Raw genomic sequence first — 18,936 nt, 5'->3', positions numbered from 1 at the left:
CAATGTGGTAGAAAAAAATATTAACAGATCTGCCCATCCCTATTAGAGATGAGGAACTTCTCAGAAAAAAAGAGGTGGTGACCTTAATTCAGCATCACAAAGATGGTTGAATACACAGGGTTTCAAGGCTAAACTTTTAAGAGCTAAGCCTGGTCGGCAATGGACAACTCTCTATTTTGCTTTCTCCTACATTTGATTTTTTAAAAACTCAAATTCTTCCCATCCTGAATATGAATAAATTAGTAGAGTCAATTTCCGCACCTCATTCTGCTGCATGTGTAGTCAATGTGTATACTGGTCACCAAAATTAGACACAAAAGTATATTGGTTGCCAAGGTTCGACACAAAAGTGTGTTTAATCTTTTATGTTATTGCTATTTCAATTTGTGTTGAGGGACTAAGGCTGCAGTCTTATCCACACTTGCTTGGGAATGAGTCCTAAAGAACACAATGAGATTTACATCTGAGTAAACATGCACAGGATTTGGCTGCACACACTCAGTCAAATGCAAACAATGTCCAATCTATTGTCCCTCTCCAGACCACCATGTTTGCTTATGTTCAGCAGCAGCAACAGCAGCAGCTACACATTCAATAACTGTCCAGGAGGAGGTGCACAGTAACTAGGGTTGGCGGAGAATTTCTCCCCGAAACTTCGGGGGGCCGAGCACCAACGTGTTCGGCCCCCCGAACAAGTTTCAGGGAGAAATCCTCCGAACCCCCCCGCACCCCACACACCCCCAGGATGGGACTTACCTTCACCGAATGTCCCTCCCGGCGGCGGGTCCAGCTGGCGGTTCGGCGGGTGTTCGAGCGGGGCGGGAGCGGCAGCCAGTCTTTCGACCGGCTGCCGCCGCCGCCATTGCAATAAAAAAAAAACGCCCCCTGATAGGCTACGTAATGATTCACGTAGCCTATCACGGCTAGATTGCAAAGTCAGCCGTGATAGGCTACGTCAATCGTCACGTAGCCTATCAGGGGGCGTTTAAAAAAAAAAAAAACTTCCGTGTTCGCGGCCGGGCGAGGCGGGAAGCCTCCTCCCCGGCCTGAACTTCGCGGGGGGAGCAGCGAAGCGCCTCCCCCCCACCGCGAACGTCCTTCGAGGACAGGTAAGGGACTTTCGTCCACCCCTAACAGTAACAGAAAGAAACAACAGGAACAGAAATCAAGAAGCTGCAGTAAAAAGGCCAACTCCAATCTTTGTTATTTGGAGCGGAGTGCTGGAAAACAGCATAAAAATCCCAACCCAACAACTGAATGCTCACATCAAGTTTGAAGCAACTTTGTTCGATTTCGTCTGAGTCTCATCCAAAGTTCTGTGCACATTTGTAATGTGGGTTGATCCTTACTCCTTAAATAGAAATAGCAAAGTAATGACAGTGGGATCTCCCATTGGTAAGGATCAACCCACATTACAGATGTACACATAGCTTTGGATGAGTATAATATATATATGCACACACATACACGTATATTGGTATATATATCCCATATATATGGGGTATAAAGGAGATAGATTCTATTTCTGTCACCTGTCAATTAACAATTTACACTAACATTGTATTTTAGGAGCATTATCCCTACACTTTTTAATGTACAGCTTTATAGCAGTATAAAACTTCTACAATTGGAATGACCATTTAGTTCTAATCTCTTTTTAATTGGAAGGATGTGAACCATAAATTAGTAAACATAAAGGCATTTTCATGAAAGAGCTCTTATCTCCTTCTGTGGTTAAAAAGAGAGAAAAGACTATGGATGTTTTACTAATTACTTTTTGTGGCTATCTCTTTAATAGCCATAGGGACACATACAAACCATTTTAATTAAAAAAAAAGAGTTAAGACACTAAGGATAATGCACCAATAACTAAGCTTATTAATACACAGAACTCATTAATTGATAATTATGCTTTGACGTAAGTGTAATTGCATTGATTTACTATAAGCAAGAGATGCCTGCAGGTGTTTCCTGAGAAATGGTCTGGCAGAGCCCATCTGTACACCACTTAGCTCAAGTGGCTTTTATCTTTTTTTTTCGTAAGTAAGTCCTCCATCAAGAAGTCTTCATCTGTGGTTTTATTCTGGTTTATTCTTTAATTTTTGTTGTACTTTTGCCTAATTGACAAATATTCACATATGGACACCATGAAGTGAACTAAATTGATTTTTTAAAGTAACAATGATAAATAAATGTCATTAGCTGGAAGCAAATACATCATGTGCATAAGAACAGAAGAAGAGCCATGCTGGATCAGACCAAGGGTTCATCTAGTCCAACATTCTGTTCACACAGTGGCCAACGAGCTGCCCATAGGAAACCTACAAGCAGGACATGACTGCAAAAGTACCCTCCCACCCATGTTCCCCAGAGGCATACTGCTTGTGATCCTAGAGGTAGCATATAGCCATCAGGACTAGTGCTATTGAGAGCCTTATCCTCCATGAATTCATCCAATTCTCTTCTAAAGCCATCCAAATTGGTGGCCATCACTACATCTTGTGGTAGCAAATATCTTAGTGCAGAATCATCAATAAAATAATCATCAGATGAGACACCACTTGTGCAGATCTGAATTTACTCATAATATTAAAAGTAATGGTGATGGCAGATCCAAGCTGGTGAGGAAGTTGTGATTGGTTTCCAGTGTTGGTCCAAGGACAGCAATTGTCATTTTGTACTGGGAATTGGACTGTCATACCACCAGGCCATGATAGTTGCTGTCTCAGTACACAGGCTTACAAGAGCAGGATATTTGTACCTCCTGCTATTATTGTCACCATTAAGGAAGGGCTGTGGCTCAGTGGTAGAGCACATGCCCTGCATGCCGCAAGTCCTGTGTATGATCCCTCACATATTCAGGCAGGACTGGGGAGGACCCCTGTCTGAAACCCCTCTGCCAGCCAGTGTAGGCAAAACTGAGCTAGAAGCACCAAAGGTCTGACTTATAAGGCAGTCTCCTATTTCCCTATTTACCTTTTATATGAGACAAAATCAATTTGCCTCAGTATGATACTGTCCTATACGAGAGGTAGTTAGATATATGTTGGTGTTTTAGTGACATTTTAATATAGTTTTTGTTCAGGGAGAAGCCATTAGTAATGTCTTTGTGGAACTCATTTGTATCCTCAGAAACATCCATTCCTGGCCATTGCATTGTCAAAGCTGATCTAGATATCTTTATGGGGACCAAATAGAATAGACATAACTTCTTCCACATAGTTCACCTTCCCCAGTAAATCTGTATCACCTAGATGTTAGCAAGTAGTACTAACCCAATTTCCTGTTATTGCAAATGATCACTCCATTTATGTTAGACATTATCAAAATAATTGTCTTCTGCAATCTCATTCTGTATTTTCATACCCTGAACAGATGGTTCTGAACTTTATGTAGGTGATTAATTAAACAGCACGTAACAGGAGTATTTTGTGCATGAACAAATTCCCTTTAACAAGGTTTTAAATTCTTTTAGCAACCAATTTCCTCTAGGGAACTGAAGCGTATTTTTAGCTTTTCTGCCACTTTTTCATATGCACAGTAAATGCTTTGGGCCTAATGTGCCAGTAGCACTCTTTCCAGACTTAAATGCAGGCTCATGACTACTGAATAATGATGAATAAGCAGGTACTAACATCCAGGAAACCAGTGTGGACTGTAAAATAAGTTTATATACAAAGCAAGAGTAGCACTTGTGACTGAAAGAACTTCCTGTGGCAGTAGGAACTAGGGAGTGATTTGCCAGGTATGGATACTTAGAGAACAGATTTTCTGCAGTTACAGGAGAAGTCACTTCTAAGTAATATCTCTAAGGACTGACCTCATAAGATATAGCAGCTGAGAAATTTCAATTGGGCTTGGCCCAGTTGTGTGGAGATTCTCCAGCTATTACCATGGATACTCTCCAAAATGTGCTCTTGAGGCAACCCACGTGGTGAGCAGCTGTCAGATGGTAAGGCCCCATGTGGAGATGCTTCCATGAGGAAACATTTTTCCAGCAGCTTTCTACAAGTGTTCATAACCTATGAGGTAACGTCCAATCACACGGCTATTCAAGACACAAAAGAACACTATCCTCCAGAGTCAGAGAGGGATTAATATGATGGGGACTGGATAAAATGGGATTCAGGAACTTCAATTCACTCTTTAGCAATTGCTTTAATTTCTTCAGTGTATCTCTGTGCAAGAGGCAGATCATGTCTCCTTATTTTTTCCAGAGTAATATAGAAATGATGCCTAAGAAGTTTGCTGAATATAATCCCCTCAAAAAGAGAGTATTTGGGGTAAATGTAGCATTAAAATATTGAAGATCCATGCTAGTTTTTAATACTGAAATGAGGAGAATGGAACCTTGTAGTACCTTAAATGCTAACTCTATTAGAGGCATAAGTATTTATAGAATGTGGCATACTTCAATAAGCATTTGAAAGCCATTATCAGAATTTTTATGATTAATACCCTTAGACTGCAATTCTGTACCCACTTACCTGAGAGTAAGTACCATTGAACTCAGTGAGGCTTACTTCTGTGTAGACATGTATAGGATTGCGCTGTAAATCTCCAAAGAGGCTCCTCTTTATTGGTGTTTTCTATATAGTATATTAGGGGTGTACGAAACCCACTTACCAGTCCACTGAAGGGGTCCATGGGAGGAGGGAAGTGATTCATCCCTCCCCCCAGAATCCTCCCTGGCCAGGTCCACTCTGCAGCAAGTCCACGGAGCCACCAGCCAGGCCTGTCTGCAGCCGGACTTCCATCCGCGGCCACGCAAATATTACATCCGCTACTCCATTTGCATCCCTGCTCTTTGCCGTGATAGGCTACATAAATATTTACGTAGCCTATCATGGCCAAGGGCAGGGATGCAAATGGCATCTGCTACGCCGGAGGCCATTTGTGTCCACAGCCTGGCAGTGGATGGCTGCGGACCGAAGACGAGAGACCTGGATCGGCTGACGCGAGGTAGGGTCCATCCCAACCGGACTTCACGGGGTAGCGGGAGGGGCACTCCATTCCGCCATGGACTCTGGGGGGGCAGATTCATCCATGGTGGATTACTCTGCCATCCCTAGAGTATATAATCTGCTGTGGTAACACATAGTTGCATGTTTCTTCTCACAGAGATCTGTTGTTCACTCGTTAAGTCGTGTCCAACTCTTTGTGACCCCATGGACCATAGCACGCCAGGCCTTCCTGTCCTCCGCTCTCTCCCGGAGTGTGCTCAAGTTCATATTCATTGCATCAGTGATGCTATCTAGCCATCTCATCCTCTGTCATCCCCTTCTCCTTTTGCCTTCAATTTTTCCCAGCATCAGAGTCTTTTCCAGGGAGTTTTCTCTTCACATTAGGTGGCCAAAATATTTGAGCTTCAGCTTCAGTATCTGTCCTTCCAATGAGCACTCAGGGTTGATTTCCTTTAGGATGGACTGATTTGACCTCCTTGCAGGCCAGGGGACTCGTAGAGTCTTCTCCAGCACCACAGTTCAAAAGCATCAATTCTTCGGCGCTCAGCCTTCCTTATAGTCCAGCTCTCGCAGCCATACATTGCTACTGGGAAAACCATAGCATTGATTAGACGGACCTTTGTGGGCAAGGTGATGTCTCTGCTTCTTACTAAGCTGTCTAGGTTTGCCATAGCTTTCCTCCCAAGGAGCAAGCATCTTTTAATTTCATGGCTACAGTCACTGTCTGCGGTGATCTTGGAGCCCAAGAAAATAAAATCTGTCACTGCTTCCATTTCTTCCCCTTATATAAGCCAGGAAGTGATGGGGCCAGATGCCATGATCTTCGTTTTTTTAATGTTGAGTTTCAAACTATCTTTTGCACTCTCCACTTTCACCCTCAACAAGAGGCTCTTTAGATCCTCTTTGCTTTCTGCCATTAGGGTGGTATCGTCTGCGTATCTGAAGTTGTTGATAATTTTCCCAGCAGTCTTAATTCCGACCTGTGATTCATCCAACCCAGCGTTTCTCATGAAGTTCTCTGCATATAAGTTAAATAAGCAGGGCGACAATATGCAGCCTTGTCGTACTCCTTTCCCAATTTTGAACCAAGAGGTTGTTCCATGTCTGGTTCTTATTGTTGCCTCTTGACCCTCGTACAGGTTTCTCAGGAGACAGGTAAGGTGGTCTGGTACTCCCATCTCTTTCAGAATTTGCCACAGTTTGTTGTGATCCACACAATCAAAGGATTTAGCATAGTCAATGAAGTAGAAATAGATGCTTTTCTGGAATTCTCTTGCTTTCCCCATGATCCAGTGAATGTTGGCAATTTGATCTCTAGTTCCTCTGCCTCTTCGAAACCCAGCTTGTACTTCTGGTAGTTCTTGGTTCACGTACAGCTGAAGCCTAGCTTGTAGGATTTTGAGCATCACCTTGCTGGCATGTGAAATGAGCCCAATTGTACGGTAGTTTGAACACTCTTTGGCAATGCCCTTCTTTGGAATTGGAATGTAAACTGACCTTTTCCAGTCTTGTGGCCACTGTTGAGTGTTCCAAATTTGTTGGCATATTGAGTGCAGCACTTTAACAGCATCATCTTTTAGGATTTTAAATAGCTCAGCTGGAATACTGTCATCTCCACTAGCTTTGTTGTTAGTAATGCTTCCTAAGGCCCACTTGACTTCACTCTCTAGAAGTCCGGCTCAAGTTCAGCTCAGGCGGCGGTGCGGCAGTGGCGGCAGCAGCTGGTCTTCTGACCGGCTGCCGCTGCCACCATTTCCAAGTAAAAACAACAACAACAACAACAAACAAACGTGATAGGCTACATAAAGATTTACGTAGCCTATCACGGCTAGATTTTTAAAAAACACCATGATAGGCTACGTAAATGTTTATGTAGCCTGTCACGGCTGACTTTGAAAAAAAAAAAAAAAGCACGTACGCAAATGGCGGTGCCCATGGGCACCACCATTTGTGTTCCTTATTTTGGCACGTGTAGTCTACGTAAACACTATGGCGAAAATAAGGGGAATGCAAATAGCGTTCCCCTTATTTTCACCATAGTCTACGTAAATGTTTACGTAGACTACATGTGCCAAAATAAGGAACGCAAATGTCAGCGCCCATGGGCGCCGCCATTTGCGTACACACTTTTTCTTTTTTTTTTAAGTCAGCCGTGATAGGCTATGTAAACATTTACGTAGCCTATCACAGCTGACTGCAGGGACGCAAATGGCAGCGGGTACCATTTGCATCCCGGCAGGAGATGAGGTTTTGCAGCCGGAGGGATGGGGCGCCTCCCCCCTGCCAGAATTTCAGCAGGGAGGGACAGGGTGCCTCCCCCCTGGCCAGAATTTTGGCGGGGAGGGACGGGGCACCTCCCCCCCGGCCAGAATTTTGGGGGGAGGGACGGAGTGCCTCCCCACCACCACGAAGCAAGCTTCGGGATCAGGTAAGTTACTTTCGTCCATCCCTACCCATGCTTGTCCATTTTAGTTTGCTGATTCCCAAGATGTCGATGTTCAATCTTCCCATCTCATGTTTGACCACCTCCAGCTTACCTTGATTCATTGATCTTACATTCCAGGTTCCTAAACAATATTGTTCTTTCCAGTATCGGATTTTCTTTTCACCACCAGACACATCTACAGCTGAGTGTCCTTTCAGCTTTGGGCCAGCCACTTCACTCTTTCTGGCGCTACTTGGAAATTCCCTTTGTTCTTCCCCAGTAGTATATTCGACACCTTCCGACCTGAGGGGCTCATCTTCCGGTGTCATATCTTTTAGCCTTGTGATACGTCCCATGGGGTTTTCTTGGCAAGAATACTGGAGTGAGTTGCCATTTCCTTCTCCAGTGGATCACATTTTGTCAGAACTCTCTGCCAAGACCTGTTGGTCTTGGGTGGCCCTGCACGGCATAGCTTATGGCTTCACTGAGTTACGCAAGCCTCTTCACCACAACAAGACAGTGATCCATGAAGGGGTACAGAGATCTATGTACACTATAAACCTGAATCAGTTTTATACCATACATCTAGAAGACTGATGTGAAACATTGGATGAATGACAATAACTTTACCACACATCCTACTAAAGATTGTACCATACATTGGCTCCTGACATGAAAACCAAGCTACCTCAGGATGAAAGAGATAATCCCAGGTTAGTTTTGTTATCTGTATTTATTGAGGCCCAAGCTACATGTTTCTTTGAAGATGTAGCTAGCAGCTATGTCTTCCTTCCTTCCTAACTTTCAAGTGAATGCAGGGGGACTCTAGGAAGAGGTTGGTAGGGTTTTTTCCCCCAGTTATTTGCCCCTCATTGTGGTCCTGACATGGCATCAGGGGGAGGGTGACTGTAACTTTCATTGCCAAAAAGAGATCCAAATGAATCACTTTTGGCAATTAAAATTTAGGGATGTACGAAAGTCACCTTTTCGAAGGGTGACATTCGCAGTGGGTGGGAGGCACTCTGTCCCTCCCCCTGAAATTCTCCCCGGCCGGCTCCACTCTGCAGGAACTCCATGGAGCCGCCGGCCAGGACCACCCGCAGCCATACAGCTGGCTGCTGGGCAGCCAGCACAGGGACGCAAATGGCGGCCGCCGTAGCTGCCGCCATTTGCGTCCCTGTATTTGCTGTGATAGACTATGTAAGTATTTACGTAACCTACCACAGCAAAAAAACACAAAAGGGAACACAAATGGCAGTAGCTACGGAGGCCCCCATTTGCGTTCCCTTTTTTTTTTTTGCTGTGATAGGCTACGTGTAAATACTTACATAGCCTATCACGGCCTCTGCAGGGATGCAAATGGTGTCCCTGTGTTAGCCATGATAGGCTACGTAATTATTTATGTAGCCTATCACGCCGATAATGAAGAAGTGAATGGCGGCCACAGACGCCATTCGCAGAGCAGCGCGAGCAGCACCGGGTAAGTGTCCCGTTTCTCACGCCTTTCATTCCGCCACCGATTTCAGGGGGCCGAATGCGCTGGCATTCGCCCTCACTGAGATCTGTGGGGGAATTCTCTGACATCCCTATTAAAATTACAGGCATGGGGAAAGATGATCCAGACTGGGACCACAGCAGGAGGCTAGGATTACACATCCCACTATGCCCCCACCCTCCATGCTAGAGTTCCAATGAGTAAGAGGCCCCTTGAACTTACTTTTGAGAAAGTAAGAATGAACAAAAGAAAGAAAGAAAGAAAGAAAGAAAGAAAGAAAGAAAGAAAGAAAGAAAGAAAGAAAGAACAGTAGCGGCTAATTACATCTTCAAAGTAATATATCATTGGGACCTGAATGATCATGCTGAGAAGTCCACTAATGATTAGGACTGTGCACTGCCTCAATATGAAGCCTGAATAATGAGGTGAAGCAGGCCGATTCGGAGGTGACTTGTTGTGATACAAAGTGGATCAGACCAGTACTGAAGTGCCCTGACACGAAGCGGCTCCTCCATGAAGCACCTTGTCTGCCTCATATATTTGGAGCTCTTCTTATGCCTTCTGAGCAGACCAGACAGGCTGTCTACAAAACGTATCAGCTTCTGAAAGGTCACAGAGGGGCAGGAGGTGGAGGAGGGAGGGGGAAGGCGAGAGGATGTGGCGGTGCCAAATGTATCAATTTAAGAGCGATCCAGCCACTGGGAGAGGCAGGGGAAGGGGAGAGGAGAGGGAGGAGGAGGAGGAGGGAGGGAGTTTTGCTGTGAATCAGCCTCTGTTTGCTCATAGTGAGAGAGGTGGTGTTACTGGAAAGGAGAGGACTGTCTGAATGTTATCTGGCTAGAGCAATGGTCTCCAAAGTGGGGTGCATGCACCCCGGGGGGAGGAGGGGTGCAAGGCAATCCATTGGGATGTGTGAGCTGCCTGATAATTGAATAGCCTCCTGCTGCCCTGATGAGCTACCACTGTGTGTAATGATGGTGGGTGGTGGTGATGGTGGCAGCAGCAGGAGGGGATGGGAGCTGAGAAGGAAGCTCCATGTAAGGATGGATGAAAGTCCCTTACCTGGTCCCGCAGCTTGCTTCGCGGTGGGGGGGAGGTGCTTCGGTTCTCCCCCCAAAGTTCAGGCTGTGGGGGAGGCGCCCCACCTCGCCCGGCCGAAATTCAGGCTGGGGGGGGAGGCGCCCCATCCCTCACTGCCAAAATTCAGGCTGGGGAGAAGCGCCCCGTCTCCCTGGCCGCGAAAGAAAAAAGTAAAACACACACACACACACGTGATAGGCTACGTAATGATTTACATAGCCAATCACGGCTAGATTTCCAAAGTCAGCCGTGATAGGCTGCGTAAATCGTTACGTAGCCTATCACAGGTGACTTTGGGAAAAAAAAGCGCGTATGCAAATGGCGGTGCCGATGGGCGCCGCCATTTGCGTACTAGGGATGGCGGATAATTTCTCTACAAATCTTCAGGAGGCCAAATGCCAACACATTCGGCCCCCCGAAATTAGTGGGAAAATTATCTGCCGGCCCCCCACCCCCCCCGGGATGGGACTTACCGTGGCCGAATGTCCCTCTCAGCGGCGGGTCCCAGCGGCAGTTTGGCGGCGTTTCGTTGGGGGCAGGGGTGGCGGCCGGTCTCCCGACCAGCTGCCGCCGCCGCCATTGCAAAAAAAAAAAGTAAATTAAAAAAAAACACGCACCCGTGATAGGCTACGTAACGATTTACGTAGCCTATCATGGCTAGATTTCCAAAGTCAGCCATGATAGGCTACGTAAATCGTCACGTAGCCTGTTACGGGTGACTTTGAAAAGAAAAAAAAAGCGCGTACGCAAATGGCGGCGCCCATGGGCGCTGCCATTTGCATTCCTTACTTTGGCACGTCTAGTCTACGTAAAGATTTACGTAGACTACGGCGAAAATAAGGGAACACTATTTGCGTTGCCCTTATTTTCGCCGTAGTCTACGTAAATCTTTATGTAGGCTAGACGTGCCAAACTAAGAAACGCAAATGGCGGCGCCTATGGGCCGCCACCATTTGCGTACACACTTTTTTTTTCCCCCAAAGTCACCCGTGATAGGCTACATGATGATTAACGTAGCCTATCACAGCTGACTTTGGAAATCTAGCCGTGATAGGCTACGTAAATCGTTACATAGCCTATCACAGGTGTGTGTGTGTTTGGGGTTTTTTTTACTTTCTTTTTTGTGGCCTGGTAGACGGGGCGCTCCTACCCGGCCTGAATTTCGCCGGTGAGGGATGGGGCGCCTCCCCCCCGGCCTGAATTTCGGGGGGAGAACCAAAGCACCTCCCCCCCACCGTGAAGCAAGCTTCGAGAACAGGTAAGGGACTTTCGTCCATCCCTGTTGCGTACGGGCTTTTTTTTTTCCCCCAAAGTCACCCGTGATAGGCTACGTAACGATTTACGTAGCCTATCACAGCTGACTTTGGAAATCTAGCCGTGATAGGCTACGTAAATCATTACATAGCATATCACGTGTGTGTGTGTGTTTACATTTACTTTGTAATGGTGGCAGCGGCAGCCATCCGCCACCCCCGCCCCCGCCGAAACGCCGCCAAGACGCCGCCAGGACCCTCCGCCGAGAGGGACATTCAAGGGAGGTAAGTCCCATCCCGGGGGGGGCGGGGGGGTGGAGAATTTCACTGCCAATTTCGGGGAGCCGAATGCGTTGGCATTCGGCCTCCCTGAGATTCGTGGAGAAATTCTCCGACCTCCCTAGCTCCATGGTATTGTTCTCTCCACTCCAGTCCTATCCTGCCTATGCTGCAGCCACTGCATCAGTCTCTGCCAGGCATGGCAGAGGAAGCCTTAGCCCTTCCCACTCTCCTTTGGCAGAACAAAGCTGAGAAGAAAGTGTGTGCTATGGGTCTGGGTGAAATGGTGATCTATAACATCAAAAAGGGATCCTCATGATTTCATATGATTTTTTAAAAGGGTGACCCACAAAACCATCATCCAATCACAGAGCACATCTGCCTCCATGGACTAAACCAGAAAGATTTTGGTCTGCCACTTGTGGGTGCAGCCACAGTGCAAAAACATGGATCCTTGGCAGGGATCCTCTTGATTTCATATGACTTTTGCAGAGCAAAACCCCCAAACTGCCATCCAATCACAGAGCACATCTGCCTCCATGGACTGAACCAGAAAAATCACAGATCTGCCACTTGCAGGCACAGCCATGGTGCAAAAACAGGGAAAAGTGGCTCCCCCCATTCTAGGGATGTACGAATCCCTTACCTGACTCTGCGCTGGGGCATCCACAGTGGGGGGGAGGCTCTTCGTCCCTCCCCCCAGAATCCTCCCCGCTCCGTGGTGGCTCCACAGAGCCACCAGCCGGGGCCGGCTACAGCTGGAGTTCCAGCCACGGCTGGGCTGCTGCAGCCGCAAATGGAGGCCATCTGCGTAAGTATTTACATAGCCTATGACAGCAAACAGCAGGGATGCAAATGGCAGCCACTACGCCATTTGCGCCCCTGCTCTTTGCTGTGATAGGCTACGTAAGTATTTATGTAGCCTATCACAGTAAAGGCAGCCACGCAAATGGCGGCCGCTACTCCATTTGCGTGGCTGTCTTTACCGTGATAGGCTATGTAAATACTTACATAGCCTATCACGGCAAAGAGCAGGGGCACAAATGGTGTAGCAGCCACCATTTGTGTCCCTGCTCTTTGCCGTGATAGGCTATGTAAATACTTATGTAGCCTATCACAGCTGCAAGAATGCAAATGGCGGCTGCAGCAGCCCAGCTGCAGCCGGCCGGGAGACCAGCCAGAGCTGCTGCCGCCGCATCCGCCCCAGGTACGTTCTGTCCCGGGGGGATTCCGCGGGATGGCGGTGGGGAGGAGGCCGTTCCACCACGGATTCTGGGGGGCTGGATTCTCACTGGAATCCATGGTGGAATTCTCTGACATCCCTACCCCATTCTCTGGAACAAGACGGCCTGCCCTTCTTATAAGCTGCCACCTCTGGCCTCACTCAAATCTTCATGGGCTCCTCGCAAGCAAGGAACCCATGAAGGCTTGAGCAAAGGCAGGAGTCATCCTCCAACTGAGCACCCTCCCTTCCTTCCAAGGAAGGGAGAGAGCGCAGTTGGAGTGCAACTCCTGCCTTCATGTCTGTCGGCAGTTGGTAGGCTGCGACAGGCAGTAGTCCGAATCTTGCTTCAGTTTTGTAGACTGGGGTGGGTTGGGGCGGGGGGCTGAATCAGCTTGAGCTGAATCAGGCCTGCCTTCCTTGGAAGCCCTGAAGTGGCTTCTGAATCAGATTGGGGGGTCCATGCACAGCCCTACTAATAATCCTTCCCAGCAGCAACACCACCACCTTCACAAAACTGTTCTTAGGGTTCCTGGGAAGGGGTGACAATGACTGTTAAATAAAATGTGTAGTATAACTACACCTCTAGTTCCTGTTTAGATTTTGTTTTATACAGTCATACTTCTGGATGTAAATCATTTCATTTGCATTGTTTTAAGAAAAAAAATTCCCTACTTTACTATGCATGTTCATTATTACAAACTTTCCAGAGAATTGCCTCTCGCTCTTTCTGTTGCAATCACAGTTTGTTTGTGAGCCAAGAATGAAGAAATGAGGCATACACACTGGAAAAGCTCTTGAAAATCCTCAGCATCCTCCACAATATAAGAGAAAATATTAAAAAGACAACCTATTTTCATAGGAAAAAGGTTATCCCTGAGAGCTGACTGATTTTCTTCTCTGACACTCTGAAGACATGCAACCATACTTGACAAACTTCTCATTTTTCCTTTGGTTCCACTGCATGAGCATTAAATAGAGATCTTAGGAGATCCAACAATTAGCACCCATGTGCTGAACTAAATTTAAACTCCACTGGGTTAATCTCTTAAATATTATAACTAAAACAGTTGCTAGCTTTTCTTCCAAAATATATGAAACCACAGGAGATTCTCATGCCTTATTTCTTTCAGTTCTGATAAATCTTAGCAAAAAGGGGAAGCTTTGTGGAGGAAAACCCTTTGGGGCGATCTCCCTTTATTCCAAATATCTGAAAGTTCTTGCCACTTGTATAATATTATGGCAGAGGTGTTTATGAAAAGAATGTGTGTATGTGTTTGTCCGTCTGTCAGCACCATTTAATTTTCATTTCATTTATTACATTTCTATACCACCCAATAGCCGAAGCTCTCTGGGCAGTTTACAAAGATTAAAAACCACTAAAATACCTTATACATAATATAAAAACCCATTTACATACAAATTTATAAACACAGAGAGAAAAACACATATATCTAAACTCTTTTTTTTTAATCAATAAGAAAAATCCAGGACCTGATTAAAAACATAGCACCAAGACCATGAAACCTAGACACTTGAAACTTGGCAAGCATACTAGGAGGACCCTAAGAGATGTGCACTTCAGGGGTATGTAGTTTTTAAGAAATATCAGTTAATTTTAAAGTGCCCATGTGCTTGCAGTACTATCTTCAGTCACTAGGTAGCAGACTTCCCTAATCAACAGATAGGTTGCTGTGCTGTCTATAACATTTGAAGCTGGAGGGAGTAGTCTACAGAACAGTTATACCCCCCCCCCAAGAGAATGGAATGGGGAGACCCATGTTTAATAAATATACAAAGGGAACACCTGAGTAGGGCTACAATTTATCTACTGACTGAAACCTCCAAATGCATAGTTTTACTTGTATAAAGCTATAAATACTTAATTGTTTATTAACATTTAAAGAAGTTATTTGATAGTTCTTAACAGGGAGATGGATAGATTATAAAGGAACCATCCAGCCCAGTAAGAAAGACATGTTTTAATTTTACATCTTCTGTAGCAGTCTCATAGTGATGGTTGCAGCTTTACTGCTTTAGAAGCCGTGATGATGACGACGATAATACTAGGGATGTACGAAAGTCACTTACCGTTTTGCGGATCTGCTTCGTGGGGGGGGGGAGGCGCTCCGTCCCTCCCCCCGGAGTCCTGCCCGGCCGGCTGCGCTCCACGGGGATTCTGCGGAGCCGCTGGCCGCCTCCGCCAGCAGCCGAACATCCGGCCACTAGGTAGCAGGGATGCAAATGGCAGCTGCCGTAGCCACGGCTCTTTGCATCCCTGTATTCAACCGTGATAGGCTACGTAAATATTTACATAGCCTATCACGTCTGGGTTAAACAAACAAACAAAAACCGCGTACGCAAATGGCGGCGGCTATGGCCGCCACCATTTGTGTTCCTTATTTTTGGCTGTCTTAGTCTACGTAAATATTTTCGTAAACTATTACAGTGAAAATAAAGGGGAACGCAAATAGCGTATTGGGCGCTATTTGCGTTCCTTGTTGATTCGCCATTTTAGCCTACGTAAATATTTACGTAGGCTAAAACAGCGAATCAAAAAGGAATGCAAATAGCACCCACTACGCTATTTGCGTTCCCCTTTATTTTCGCTGTAATACTAAGTGAGTAGTCTTATCTATGTTCCATGTCAAGACTTATGGGGGCATGATTTCCTCTCCCCAGCACTACAACCACCTTTGGGGAAACTGCTCCTTCACTGAGCAACCCCACCTATGAGGTTTCTTATTTATAGCAAATGCTAATATTTTAGGGCCTAAGGAAGTCTCTGAAACTATAACTCAGACTTCTACAACCTCAACCTGACTCTTTTTCACTGCCAACACTTCACTTACAATACCTTAAAAACCCCTAGTAGCTGGTATAAGAGGCTTAGGCATGAGATGAGCACCAATGCTAGAAACAAGATGAACTATTAAACAAGTAATCTATTAAGGGGTTATTTTGTACATAAGAGATTACTAATATTTACTTTGGGGTTTTCAAAAGACTGTTTAATGACAATTCTTAAGGACTCAAGAGATACTGTTGCTATTACAAGCCTCTACTGGCTTCTTTTACCTCAGGTCAAATTCCCTAAACCTCCACCCCAGCCAAATACATTTACAAGCAGGTCTAGCTTTGGGGTACAGTCTTCCTCTGACATCCAAGCTTCTCCAGTTGTATTACTGGCCGCTGGACAGTTTATCTGTTTTCAATTGCCTGCTTGTATAACCTTCCTCTGGGAAGATTTTAGGACAGCCTCTTGGCATAACACAGCCACCTGCTCCCTACTCCTGATCTTCACCAGCCACCTAAGGTTATCTCACAGAGAAAGAATAGCTATTTCCTTTCTCCTCAGCTTTCTTTTAGTCTTTCTCAAACATCACACACCAACCAGCAGACCTTCTCTCTCCATCTCCTCTCCACAGACTAATTCTGACTAAAATGCCTGTCAACTACCGTAACTGTCATTTCCAAACTGCTCTTTTCCACCTAGCTAGAATCCCCAGCCAATCCAAATTGAATTTACCTGATCCAGGCTTCATCTAACAATATTCAAAGCGATTCTCCCTCTCTTCCCCTTCCGAATGTCCAACTATTACACAGGCCCCTGGTAGTAACCAAACAAGGCCTCAAGCCTACTCAGATACATTGCTGCTTCACAGAGGCCACCTGGAAAATCTGCAAACTGGCCAAAATCGATGCAGATTGAACACCTTGAGCAGTGTTTTGCACTTCATGATACCACCAGTATGCAGGATAGAATAGAATAAATAATGAGAACAAGAAAAGGCTGGAAGTATTGTATGTGTATGAGTGTCTTACATAAGAGATGGAGGTAAAGAACTTATGTTATGCTAACATCTAGAATGTTCCCATTGCCGGCTATGGAAAACTGACCAGTGTAAAGCTTTGCTTTCCATAGCTGTCAATGGCTCATAAATAAGCTCAGTGACATTCCAAACTGCCTGTTTCCCTTTCCCCAAAATTTACATCCTGGTAGGAATAAGAAGTGGGCAGGAGATGGCTGTCCTTGGGATGCTTATTAGATCTCACTCTCAGACCTTACCGATTTAGCCCTTGGACTGAAAGAAGGTTGACACCCCTGGCTTATGTGTATGCCTAAGGTAAGCAACATCTTAACAAAAATGTTAATTTGGCTGCTAGATTTTCAGTTTTCAGACAGTGCTGAATTGGTAAGCTGTTAAAAGGCATTTTGTTTTATTTTCAGATTCAGTTCCATTGACTTCTTCATCGTCCTTTTTTAAATAAAGCGGCAGAGTTAAGCTGCTTTTGAACCGCAACAGTAGCATTTCAATCCTAATACACCTGGCAACATGAGGCTACAACCAAGGAACATATTGCTTAGTTTAAATGGTTCATGAAGAAGCACTTAAGTGGTTAATATCAATTCCCCTGCATTGTAGTGGAAGTGGCCCAAATCTACTGAAATTCTGACTGCCAAGGTTTCAACTTTCAGGATGCAGTGGTCACACTGGTCTTTCTGACTGATCGGTATGGGAAAATGGAACAGCACTGTCCTTTTATCTCAAGGGTATTGTCAGAACAATTCATTTGTCTCAATTTCTTTGAAGCAAGCGTTCTTAAGCAACCCTGGGAAAGCAACACATTGTACTGTATCTTAACAGAATTGGACACTTAATATTTTTACCTGATAGCTTTTATAGCTCTAATACCACCTGTTGTTTGGTGTACCCAGCATCTTGTCTTACAATGGCTGGTAATAATGCCCTTGCAAGAGTGAGCAGTATTGTGTGAAACTCTTTACTAATGTTGCTTGAATCTATCAACAACAAAACCTATGGTCTTTAACATCTTTGGTTTGTCAATGTGTAGTTTTTTAAAGAATTATAATTTGCTTAATTTATGAGTTATATTTTACAGTACAGTGCAATCCTATATATGTGAACTTAGTCTCACTGAGTTCAGTGGGGCATACTCCAAATAAGTAGATATAAGTATGCAGCTGTAATTGCTTAATTGGTTGAGTGCAGCTTTTGTTTTTGTTTCACTGATTATAATGCATCCCAGACTGAGTAGGTAGCATAGGCAGTGTGGAGAACCTGGTTGCAGGGTAGGACCCTCTACTCTAGGACATTCCCACTGCTGACACCAAATGCAAATTCTTTCAAATAACCACAGAGGTCCATCAATGGGAAGGGGGAACAGATACTTAGGGGAAGTGCATTTGCCCTCCTTCCCCCCCCCCCGGCACCATCTATGTCCCTTGCATCCCTTACCTGCCATCCCTACCCCTGTATCCCCAAACCCAACTGTAAGAGACAGAGGTCTGGTATTCCATATCATAAGCTCAACCTCTAAGTTGCCAGTCCTTAACAGCTATATAACATAATGCTTTGCTAAAATCAAAGATTAGGTTAAGGGTGCCTTCTATACTGTACTTCTTCGCTGATGAAGTGCAAGATAAATATTAAATAATACTGGATGGATGTTTGAAAAGTTATGAACATATTTTTTTCAAGAATAATAAGCTTATTATAATTTATAAAATGCTACCAGCAGACAATTTGGCTTCAGGAGCTGAGGATTTCATTCATCTACATGCTCCATGTTAAATAATCATGAGTAATTTCCCTGGAAAAATGTACTATTATGTCAGCAATTATCAATAGCATATGTTTCACGCTAAGGATATATAGCCTCTTTATTGTTGTACATCACAAATGAGAAAATGGGCCAAAATGGAATATAAATTGCGTATGGAAATAGGTACATAGCAACTAAATTTTTCTGACAGTTACTCAGAGTAATAAACTGATCATTGTCATCAGGAAGCTTGTGCTGAAAGGCAAAACTAGGCTACAGAGACAAATCTCTTTTTTTAATAATGTAAATATGATCAGAGCAAAGCAATAATTTTGAATAAAAATGCTAGGGTTGGATTTGTGCATCATAACTCTGGCTATTTACATATATCTTTGTATATCATTCTGAGTGTCTGGAATATTGGCAAATATGTTGTGAATGGGAGTGAGGAGAAAGATAGAAAAGTAACATTTGTTACCCCTTCACAAATCATTATATATAAAATAGTAAATACTGTGTCATCAACTATCAAATGTGAAATAAGCTTGCATGTCAGCTAACAAATTTATTAATTTACTCTTAGCATTTTCTGATATAGTAAAAAAAACTATGATAAACCTTAGAGGAACAATCCAGTCAACATCTGTATC

General features: G+C 44.7%; 1 long non-coding RNA gene across 1 annotated transcript; it reads left to right on the top strand.

The window, feature by feature from the left end:
- The first annotated feature begins 976 nt into the window (after window positions 1-976).
- LOC146349734 (uncharacterized) lies at window positions 977-18,672 on the top strand. The gene is made up of 3 exons (XR_014788816.1): window positions 977-1,109; window positions 16,722-16,845; window positions 16,950-18,672. It is a non-coding gene; the product is annotated as an uncharacterized LOC146349734 (long non-coding RNA).
- The last annotated feature ends 264 nt before the right edge of the window (window positions 18,673-18,936 follow it).

Source organism: Heloderma suspectum, chromosome 3 (assembly GCF_057233095.1).
Source record: "Heloderma suspectum isolate Gila_16-S chromosome 3, 16-S_ref, whole genome shotgun sequence".
In the NCBI taxonomy this organism is placed as follows: Eukaryota; Metazoa; Chordata; class Lepidosauria; order Squamata; family Helodermatidae; genus Heloderma; species Heloderma suspectum.
This window is presented reverse-complemented; position numbering and strand designations above follow the sequence as displayed.